The following is a 10,000-nucleotide window of genomic DNA, read 5'->3' as shown; positions in this document are numbered from 1 at the left end:
GAGGAGACAGCGACCCGCGGAAGCGGGGCGCGCCCCCGGCACGCCAGGACCTTAGAGCCGGGGCGGCTCGCTCGGCAGCGGGCGGGGGTACGGGCCACAAAGCCGCCCTTCTCAGGCTAGAGGTTTCATTTAGGGAGGAACCCTCGGGGACCCCACCCGGGCAGGTGAGGCCTCACGCGCGGCGCCGCTTTTAGCCCCTTTTAACTTTCGCGACGCCGCCGCCTCGCTCTCGGCTCGGCCAACCCCCGCCACACGCAGCTGCTCGCGGCCGGCACCCGCGGGTACCCGGAACCGAGGACGACACCGGCGCCTCACGCGTTTTAGGACACCTGAAAACTCACGGGGCCACGCAGCAGTCACAAAGCCGGTTGCGGTAGACCGGTCCCCGAACCCTGCCCCAGCGCCGGGGGGGAGGTGGAAAGGGGAGGATGCGGCAAGGCACGCGCCGGGCCGCTAACGCCACGGCTCCCCCCCGCTCGAGCCGCTCGGGGCTGGGGGAACGAGGACGACACCTCACACGCGACGGGAAGCGAAGTGGAAAGGAAGACCGCCCTTGCCCTGCCGGCCGGGGGCCCTTTCCGACGCGACCCGAAAGGCCTCATCGATCAACAAGGACAGAAGGAAAGGAAGCCAGCGGAGGCCCCACGGCCTCGCTCTTCTGGGACAGACACAGCCACGCGCACCCGCCACCGCCCTCGGGAGCAGCCAGCAGGCACGGGGCTCGGCGTGCGGGCAACACGCCGGAGGAGCAAACGGGGCGCCCTCCAGAGATGGGGGGGGGCAAGCTGCACCGGGCCGCACCGGCTCACAGGGCACCTCTGCCTCCCCGAAATGTGGGCTTGCATTTTCCCTCAAGCTGCACCGAGTTACATCTCCATCACGGGGCGCCCCTCTGGAGCCAGGAGGAAGCCGTGCTGGGGCACCGGCTTGCCCTCCTCCCCCCATGCCGGGCTCCATAGCGTACGAGTGGCCAGTCACCGCCGCTGGCTTTTCCCTTAGATGCCGTGCCCCCGCGGGCTGCGGCTTTGGCCATGGGGGGGAACCCCCGTGAAGAGGGTCCAGTGCTGGGAACTCTCTCTGCCCCTTACCGGGCTCTCTCTCGCCGTGCCTGGACGGGCTTGCTTTCCATTCTTGGCGGGACCGACGCCGGCACCACATCTCCCCGGCTTTCTCTGCCCCCGTGCCCCACCGGGCAAACTTCGCTTCGGGGGTTCCACACTTCGGCAGTGGCCGGCGCCAGCCACTCGTCAACTTTTTTTCTTTTCCCCGCTTTCGTTGCCGAGCCCGGGCTGGGCTCCGGCTCACGGACGAGCGAAACCCATCCAACACCGCTGAGGGTGCGCCAGCGGCCGCTCCAAACCGCCGCGCCTTTGTTCGGCCCCGCGGGTCCCCTCTCTGACCCGGGCGAAAGCCACCGAGAAGCCAGACGGACCCCTGCCCAGCCGCCTGGCGGGTGGCTTGGAGCAGCCGCTCGGCAGCGCTGCCCTGGGAGTGCTCGGCGTCGCTTGTTCCCTCATATACGGAACTGGAGGGCCGTCAGCTCCGCGAGCGCACAACCAGCCGACCTCCGCCCAGCGGCAGGTCGCAGAAATCACGCCGGCTTGTACGATGACGTAGGCGGAGGCAGAGCGCAACAGCGACCCCTTGGCGACAAGCGCGATCTCCGCGGAGAGCACGTCTACTCGCCGAGGGAGAGCACGTCTACTCGCCGAGGGAGAGCACGTCTACTCGCCCAGGGAGAGCACGTCTACTCGCCCAGGGAGAGCACGTCTACTCGCCCAGGGAGAGCACGTCTACTCGCCCAGGGAGAGCACGTCTACTCGCCCAGGGAGAGCACGTCTACTCGCCCAGGGAGAGCACGTCTACTCGCCCAGGGAGAGCACGTCTACTCGCCCAGGGAGAGCACGTCTACTCGCCCAGGGAGAGCACGTCTACTCGCCCAGGGAGAGCACGTCTACTCGCCGAGGGAGAGCACGTCTACTCGCCCAGGGAGAGCACGTCTACTCGCCCAGGGAGAGCACGTCTACTCGCCCAGGGAGAGCACGTCTACTCGCCGAGGGAGAGCACGTCTACTCGCCGAGGGAGAGCACGTCTACTCGCCGAGGGAGAGCACGTCTACTCGCCGAGGGAGAGCACGTCTACTCGCCGAGGGAGAGCACGTCTACCTCCCGCCTGAGGGAGAGCACGGGGGGGGGGGGGACAAAGACAGGCGGCAGCAGCTTCGGTGAACGTCACCCGGGAGGCGACCGGGGCTGTCCCGGGGCAGTCCCGGGAAGCCGGCGTCCGACACAGGGAACCGTCAGCTGCCGGACCGGGGCGAATCCCCGCGGCCACGGCAGGGGTGGGGGCTCGAAGACAGCCGGCAGCCGCTTCGGTGAACGTCACCCGGGAGGAGACGGGGGCCCTCCCGGGACCGTCCCGGGAAGACGACGTTCGGCACGAGATCCCGGCCGCGGCCGGACCGGCTCGAAGCCTCGCGGTCCCGGCAGCAGCCGGAGCCGCTCGCCGCCTCGGGCTCCCGGCCCCCTACAGATCCGGCGACTCGTTCGCGGGCGGCGGGGGGAGGCAGTGGAGGGGGTGCGGGGAGAAGCGGCAGCGGAGGCGGAGGGGGGGGGGGCTCGAAGACAGCCGGCAGCCGCTTCGGTGAACGTCACCCAGGAGGCGATCGGGGCCGTCCCGGGGCCGTCCCGGGATGCCGGCTTCCGGCACGGGGTCCCGGCCGCGGCCGGACCGGCTCGTATCCCCGCGGCTCCGGCAGGGGGGGGGGGGGCTCGAAGACAGCCGGCAGTCGCCTCGGTGAACGTCACCCGGCCGGCGACCGCGGCCGTTCCGGGGCCGTCCCGGGAAGCCTGCGACAGGCACGGGGTCCCAGCCGCGGCCGGACCGACTCGAAGCCCCGCGGCCCCGGCACGGGGGAGGCCCAAAGACTGGCGGCAGCCGCTTCGCTGAACGTCACCCGGCCGGCGACCGGGGCCGTCCCGGGGCCGTCCCGGGATGCCGGCATCCGGCACGGGGTCCCGGCCGCGGCCGGAGCGGCTCGAATCCCCGCGGTCCCGGCAGCAGCCGGAGCCGCTCGCCGTTCGGGCTCCCGGCACCCTACGGATCCGGCGACTCGTTCGCCGGCGGCGGGGGGAGGCAGTGAAGGAGGTGCGGGCAGAAGCGGCAGCGGAGGCGGAGGGGGGGGGGGGGCTCGAAGACAGCCGGCAGCCGCTTCGGAGAACGTCACCCGGCCGGCGACCGCGGCCGTTCCGGGGCCGTCCCGGGAAGCCTGCGACAGGCACGGGGTCCCGGCCTCGGCCGGACCCGCACTGGGTGCCGCCGCCTCGGGCTCTCGGGACGGTATGGATCCGCCGACTCGTTCGCCGGCGGCGGGGGGAGGCAGTGGAGGGGGTGCGGGGAGAAGCGGCAGCGGAGGCGGAGGGGGGGGGGGGCTCGAAGACAGCCGGCAGCCGCTTCGGTGAACGTCACCCGGCCGGCGACCGGGGCCGTCCCGGGGCCGTCCGGGGATGCCGGCTTCCGGCACGGGGTCCCGGCCGCGGCCGGACCGGCTCGAATCCCCGCGGTCCCGGCAGCAGCCGGAGCCGCTCGCCGTTCGGGCTCCCGGCACCCTACAGATCCGGCGACTCGTTCGCGGGCGGCGGGGGGAGGCAGTGGAGGGGGTGCGGGCAGAAGCGGCCGCGGAGGCGGAGGGGGGGGGGGGGCTCGAAGACAGCCGGCAGCCGCTTCGGTGAACGTCACCCGGGAGGCGACCGGGACCGGCCCGGGAAGCCATCGTCCGGCCCCGGATCCCGGCCGCGGCCGGACCGGCTCGAAGCCCCGCGGCCCCGGCACGGGGGAGGCCCAAAGACTGGCGGCAGCCGCTTCGCTGAACGTCACCCGGCCGGCGACCGGGGCCGTCCCGGGGCCGTCCCGGGATGCCGGCTTCCGGCACGGGGTCCCGGCCGCGGCCGGACCGGCTCGAATCCCCGCGGTCCCGGCAGCAGCCGGAGCCGCTCGCCGTTCGGGCTCCCGGCACCCTACGGATCCGCCGACTCGTTCGCCGGCGGCGGGGGGAGGCAGTGGAGGGGGTGCGGGCAGAAGCGGCAGCGGAGGCGGAGGGGGGGGGGGCTCGAAGACAGCCGGCAGCCGCTTCGGTGAACGTCACCCGGCCGGCGACCGGGGCCGTCCCGGGGCCGTCCGGGGATGCCGGCTTCCGGCACGGGGTCCCGGCCGCGGCCGGAGCGGCTCGAATCCCCGCGGTCCCGGCAGCAGCCGGAGCCGCTCGCCGTTCGGGCTCCCGGCACCCTACAGATCCGGCGACTCGTTCGCCGGCGGCGGGGGGAGGCAGTGGAGGGGGTGCGGGGAGAAGCGGCAGCGGAGGCGGAGGGGGGGGGGGGGCTCGAAGACAGCCGGCAGCCGCTTCGGTGAACGTCACCCGGCCGGCGACCGGGGCCGTCCCGGGGCCGTCCGGGGATGCCGGCTTCCGGCACGGGGTCCCGGCCGCGGCCGGAGCGGCTCGAATCCCCGCGGTCCCGGCAGCAGCCGGAGCCGCTCGCCGTTCGGGCTCCCGGCACCCTACAGATCCGGCGACTCGTTCGCCGGCGGCGGGGGGAGGCAGTGGAGGGGGTGCGGGGAGAAGCGGCAGCGGAGGCGGAGGGGGGGGGGGGGCTCGAAGACAGCCGGCAGCCGCTTCGGTGAACGTCACCCGGGAGGCGACCGGGACCGGCCCGGGAAGCCATCGTCCGGCCCGGGATCCCGGCCGCGGCCGGACCGGCTCGAATCCCCGCGGCCCCGGCACGGGGGAGGCCCAAAGACTGGCGGCAGCCGCTTCGCTGAACGTCACCCGGCCGGCGACCGGGGCCGTCCCGGGGCCGTCCCGGGATGCCGGCTTCCGGCACGGGGTCCCGGCCGCGGCCGGACCGGCTCGAATCCCCCCGGTCCCGGCAGCAGCCGGAGCCGCTCGCCGTTCGGGCTCCCGGCACCCTACGGATCCGGCGACTCGTTCGCCGGCGGCGGGGGGAGGCAGTGGAGGCGGTGCGGGGAGAAGCGGCAGCGGAGGCGGAGGGGGGGGCGGGGGGGGACGATAGTGGCGGGGGGCGGGGGGGTGCTCGAAGGCAGCCGGCAGCCGGTTCGGTGAACATTCGCCGGGGCGGGGGGGGCGACCTGTCCGTGCCCGGGGCAGCCCCGGGAAGCCGGCAGCCAGCACGGGGTCCCGGCAGCACCTGTTCCCTGCCCTGGGACTTGCCGTGCCCGGCGGCCGGTTGCCGGGTGGGGGGAGCGATGAGAGGCGGGGCGCAGCGGCCGGGGGCAGCGCCGGGCCGCAGCGGGGGGCTGGGCGGGTGGGGGTAGGCGTCGAGCGGCAAGCCCTCGGCTGCAGCGAATGTTCGGCGGTGCGGGGGCGGGGGGGGGACGGGACGACACGTTGGGGGCGCCGAGTCCGAGCCACCCCCGGCCCCAGGGGCGGCCGGAGGGGGGAGGCCGGTGCCTGGCCCTGGGAGCTGCTGGGCGCCGGATGGCCGAGGGTGCGTCAGAAGCCGCCCGAGCGGTCGAGCAGGTCCTCCAGAAAGGCCTAGGGTGGCTTCGAGGGCCCCGGGAGCAGTCGAGGGAGGCCTCCAGGCAGGTCTGGAGTGGATGGGAGGCCTTCCAAAGCAGACAAGGGAGCCTGCAGAGCGTGCGGGGGAGGCTTCTGGTGCGGCCTGGGGTGGGACGGAAGCCTGCAGAGCGTGCGGGGGAGGCTTCTGGTGCGGCCTGGGGTGGCTGAGAAGCCTGCAGAGCGTGCGGGAGAGGCTTCTGTTGGGGCCTGGGGTGGCTGAGAAGCCTGCAGAGCGTGCGGGGGAGGCTTCTGCTGCGGCCTGGGGTGGCTGAGAAGCCTGCAGAGCGTGCGGGGGAGGCTTCTGCTGCGGCCTGGGGTGGCTGAGAAGCCTGCAGAGCGTGCGGGGGAGGCTTCTGGTGCGGCCTGGGGTGGCTGAGAAGCCTGCAGAGCGTGCGGGAGAGGCTTCTGCTGCGGCCTGGGGTGGCTGAGAAGCCTGCAGAGCGTGCGGGGGAGGCTTCTGGTGCGGCCTGGGGTGGGACGGAAGCCTGCAGAGCGTGCGGGGGAGGCTTCTGGTGCGGCCTGGGGTGGGACGGAAGCCTGCAGAGCGTGCGGGGGAGGCTTCTGGTGCGGCCTGGGGTGGGTCGGAAGCCTGCAGAGCGTGCGGGAGAGGCTTCTGCTGCGGCCTGGGGTGGGTCGGAAGCCTGCAGAGCGTGCGGGAGAGGCTTCTGTTGGGGCCTGGGGTGGCTGAGAAGCCTGCAGAGCGTGCGGGGGAGGCTTCTGCTGCGGCCTGGGGATGGCTGAGAAGCCTGCAGAGCGTGCGGGGGAGGCTTCTGCTGCGGCCTGGGGTGGCTGAGAAGCCTGCAGAGCGTGCGGGGGAGGCTTCTGGTGCGGCCTGGGGTGGCTGAGAAGCCTGCAGAGCGTGCGGGGGAGGCTTCTGGTGCGGCCTGGGGTGGGACGGAAGCCTGCAGAGCGTGCGGGGGAGGCTTCTGGTGCGGCCTGGGGTGGGTCGGAAGCCTGCAGAGCGTGCGGGAGAGGCTTCTGTTGGGGCCTGGGGTGGCTGAGAAGCCTGCAGAGCGTGCGGGGGAGGCTTCTGCTGCGGCCTGGGGTGGCTGAGAAGCCTGCAGAGCGTGCGGGGGAGGCTTCTGCTGCGGCCTGGGGTGGCTGAGAAGCCTGCAGAGCGTGCGGGGGAGGCTTCTGCTGCGGCCTGGGGTGGCTGAGAAGCCTGCAGAGCGTGCGGGGGAGGCTTCTGGTGCGGCCTGGGGTGGCTGAGAAGCCTGCAGAGCGTGCGGGGGAGGCTTCTGGTGCGGCCTGGGGTGGCTGAGAAGCCTGCAGAGCGTGCGGGGGAGGCTTCTGGTGCGGCCTGGGGTGGGACGGAAGCCTGCAGAGCATGCGGGGGAGGCTTCTGGTGCGGCCTGGGGTGGGACGGAAGCCTGCAGAGCGTGCGGGGGAGGCTTCTGGTGCGGCCTGGGGTGGGTCGGAAGCCTGCAGAGCGTGCGGGAGAGGCTTCTGCTGCGGCCTGGGGTGGGTGGGAAGCCTGCAGAGCGTGCGGGGGAGGCTTCTGGTGCGGCCTGGGGTGGCTGAGAAGCCTGAAGAGCGTGCGGGGGAGGCTTCTGGTGCGGCCTGGGGTGGCTGAGAAGCCTGAAGAGCGTGCGGGAGAGGCTTCTGGTGCGGCCTGGGGTGGCTGAGAAGCCTGCAGAGCGTGCGGGGGAGGCTTCTGGTGCGGCCTGGGGTGGCTGAGAAGCCTGAAGAGCGTGCGGGAGAGGCTTCTGCTGCGGCCTGGGGTGGCTGAGAAGCCTGCAGGGCGTGCGGGAGAGGCTTCTGCTGCGGCCTGGGGTGGCTGAGAAGCCTGCAGAGCGTGCGGGAGAGGCTTCTGGTGCGGCCTGGGGTGGGTCGGAAGCCTGCAGAGCGTGCGGGAGAGGCTTCTGCTGCGGCCTGGGGTGGGTCGGAAGCCTGCAGAGCGTGCGGGGGAGGCTTCTGCTGCGGCCTGGGGTCTCTGGGTGGCCTCTAGAGAGGTGCAAAAGACCCTCTGGGTTGGGCTGGGGTGGCTCTTGGACCCCTGCCACACAGTGGAGAGCGGCCTCCGGCCCGCCACCTGTGTCCCTGTGTGCCTGAGTGCCTGTGTCCCTGTGTCCCTGTGTCCCTGAGTGCCTGAGTGCCTGAGTGCCTGTGTCCCTGTGTCCCTGTGTCCCTGTGTCCCTGTGTGCCTGAGTGCCTGTGTCCCTGTGTCCCTGTGTCCCTGTGTCCCTGAGTGCCTGAGTGCCTGAGTGCCTGTGTCCCTGTGTCCTTGTGTCCCTGTGTCCCTGTGTCCCTGTGTGCCTGAGTGCCTGTGTCCCTGTGTCCCTGTCTGTGTACCTGTGTGCGAGAGTGTCCGGCACGCCACCCAGCGGCGGCGGGCAAGCAGGTAGGCGGGTGGGCGGGCCGGCGAGGGCCAGTGTGAGTTTGGGGGGTGGGAGGGGAGGCGGCAGCTGGAAGCGTCAGAGGAGGGGGCGTGGCTCCGGCTGGCCCCGGGAGCAGGTTCCCGGGACCGGGACCGGCTGGACCCGGCGAGGTGGTTGATCCCGGGGCGGGGGGCAGAGGCGGCGGGGAAGCGGCAGCTGCGTGTGCGGCGGGGGGGTGGAGGGCGAACCGCGGCGGGAAGCGGATGCTTCAGAGCAGGTTACGGGGGCGGGGGACGGACGACACCACCTGTCCCCGCCCCGGGACGGGCTGGACCCGGCGCCCTGGACCCGGCGCCGTGTACCCCGCCGCCGCCCCCGCCGCCGCCCCCCTCCGCCACCCCGGGACCCCGACGTTTTTTGGCGCCCGCGCCTTTTTTTGCTCCCCGCCTGCCCGCGCTGCCCCCGGGCCCTCCCCCGGGGCGGGGCGGGGAGGGGAGGGAGGGACGGACGGACGGGGTAGCCGGGGATCTCCGATGCGCGCGCCACCAGACCGAGGCGGGGTCCCGGCGGCGGCGGCGGCGGCGGCGGCAGCAGCAAGCGACGGCGGGGGGGGCAGGCTAGGGAGAGAGGGGGGAGCGGCATGCGGTAGGGCTGGGGGGTTTGTTTCGGGGGGGGAGGGGTGGGGGGGGGGTGGCAGCGGTCAGCGAGAGCGGGGGAGAGGGGGGAGCGGCATGCGGTAGGGCTGGGGTGTTTTTGGGGGTGGGGGCGTTGGGGGGGATTAGCGGGCGGGCGGGCAGCCCAGCCAAGCGGCAAGCCGGGGGGGCGGGCGAGGGGCGGCTTTAGGGCCGGAGGAGCGGAGCGCAACCTCCCCCGTGCAGGCTACAGCGTGGAGAGCAGCAAGTTTTTGGGGACGGGGGGGACGACGGACGGGAGGGGCAGCGGCGAGAGGCTAGCTGCGGCAAGGGGGCACCGGCACGGCCGCCCCTAACAGCGCCGCCTCGGTCGCAGGGGTTAGAGAGCAGCCGGGCAGCCCGCGTCGCGATCCCCCCTCCAGGGGACAATGTGGGAAGGGGAAGCCGCGGCGGCTTTGGCGGGGGGGTGCCCAGCTGCTAGCGGCTTCGGGGGGCAGTTAGCGGCGGCGGGGCGGGGGGGAGATGGGTCGCGGCAGCGGCAAGAGATAACGGCGGGCGGGGGGGCTCCGTGCAAAGCGGTAACGGGAGCCGGGGGGTGTGGGGAGCTGGGGGTGGCAGCAGCGGCAAGAGGCAACGTCGGGAGGGGGGGCTCCGCGCAAACCGGTAACGGGGGCCGGGGGGTGTGGGGGGGGGCGGTGGCGGCCGCGGCAAGAGGCAACGGCAGGCGGGGGGGCTCCGCGCAAACCGGCAGCGGGGGGGGGGGGCGGGGGTAGCGGCAAGAGGGCAACGGCGGGAAGGGGGGGCTCCGCGCAAACCGCTAACGGGAGCCGGGGGGTGTGGGGAGCTGGGGGTGGCAGCAGCGGCAAGAGGCAACGTCGGGAGGGGGGGCTCCGCGCAAACCGGTAACGGGGGCCGGGGGGTGTGGGGGGGGCGGTGGCGGCCGCGGCAAGAGGCAACGGCAGGCGGGGGGGCTCCGCGCAAACCGGCAGCGGGGGGGGGGCGGGGGGTAACGGCAAGAGGCAACGGCGGGAAGGGGGGGCTCCGCGCAAACCGGCAGCGGGGGGGGGGCGGGGGGTAGCGGCAAGAGGCAACGGCGGGAAGGGGGGGCTCCGCGCAAACCGGCAGCGGGGGGGGGGGGGCGGGGGGTAGCGGCAAGAGGCAACGGCGGGAAGGGGGGGCTCCGCGCAAACCGGCAGCGGGGGGGGGGGCGGGGGTAGCGGCAAGAGGCAACGGCGGGAAGGGGGGGCTCCGCGCAAACCGGCAGCGGGTGGGGGCGGGGGGTAGCGGCAAGAGGCAACGGCGGGAAGGGGGGGGCTCCGCGCAAACCGGCAGCGGGGGGGGGGCGGGGGTAGCGGCAAGAGGCAACGGCGGGAAGGGGGGGCTCCGCGCAAACCGGCAGCGGGGGCGGGGGGGGAGGCGGTCAGGAGCGGGGGGAGATTTCTAGAGATGCCGGCAGACCTTCTCCCCGGAGAACAGCG

The sequence above is a fragment of the Melanerpes formicivorus genome, unplaced genomic scaffold, assembly GCF_026170545.1.
Source record: "Melanerpes formicivorus ecotype bairdi unplaced genomic scaffold, bMelFor1.0.p_v2 SCAF_388, whole genome shotgun sequence".
NCBI classification, from domain to species: Eukaryota; Metazoa; Chordata; class Aves; order Piciformes; family Picidae; genus Melanerpes; species Melanerpes formicivorus.
The sequence above is the reverse complement of the archived record's forward strand: the minus strand, read 5'-3'. Positions refer to the sequence as shown.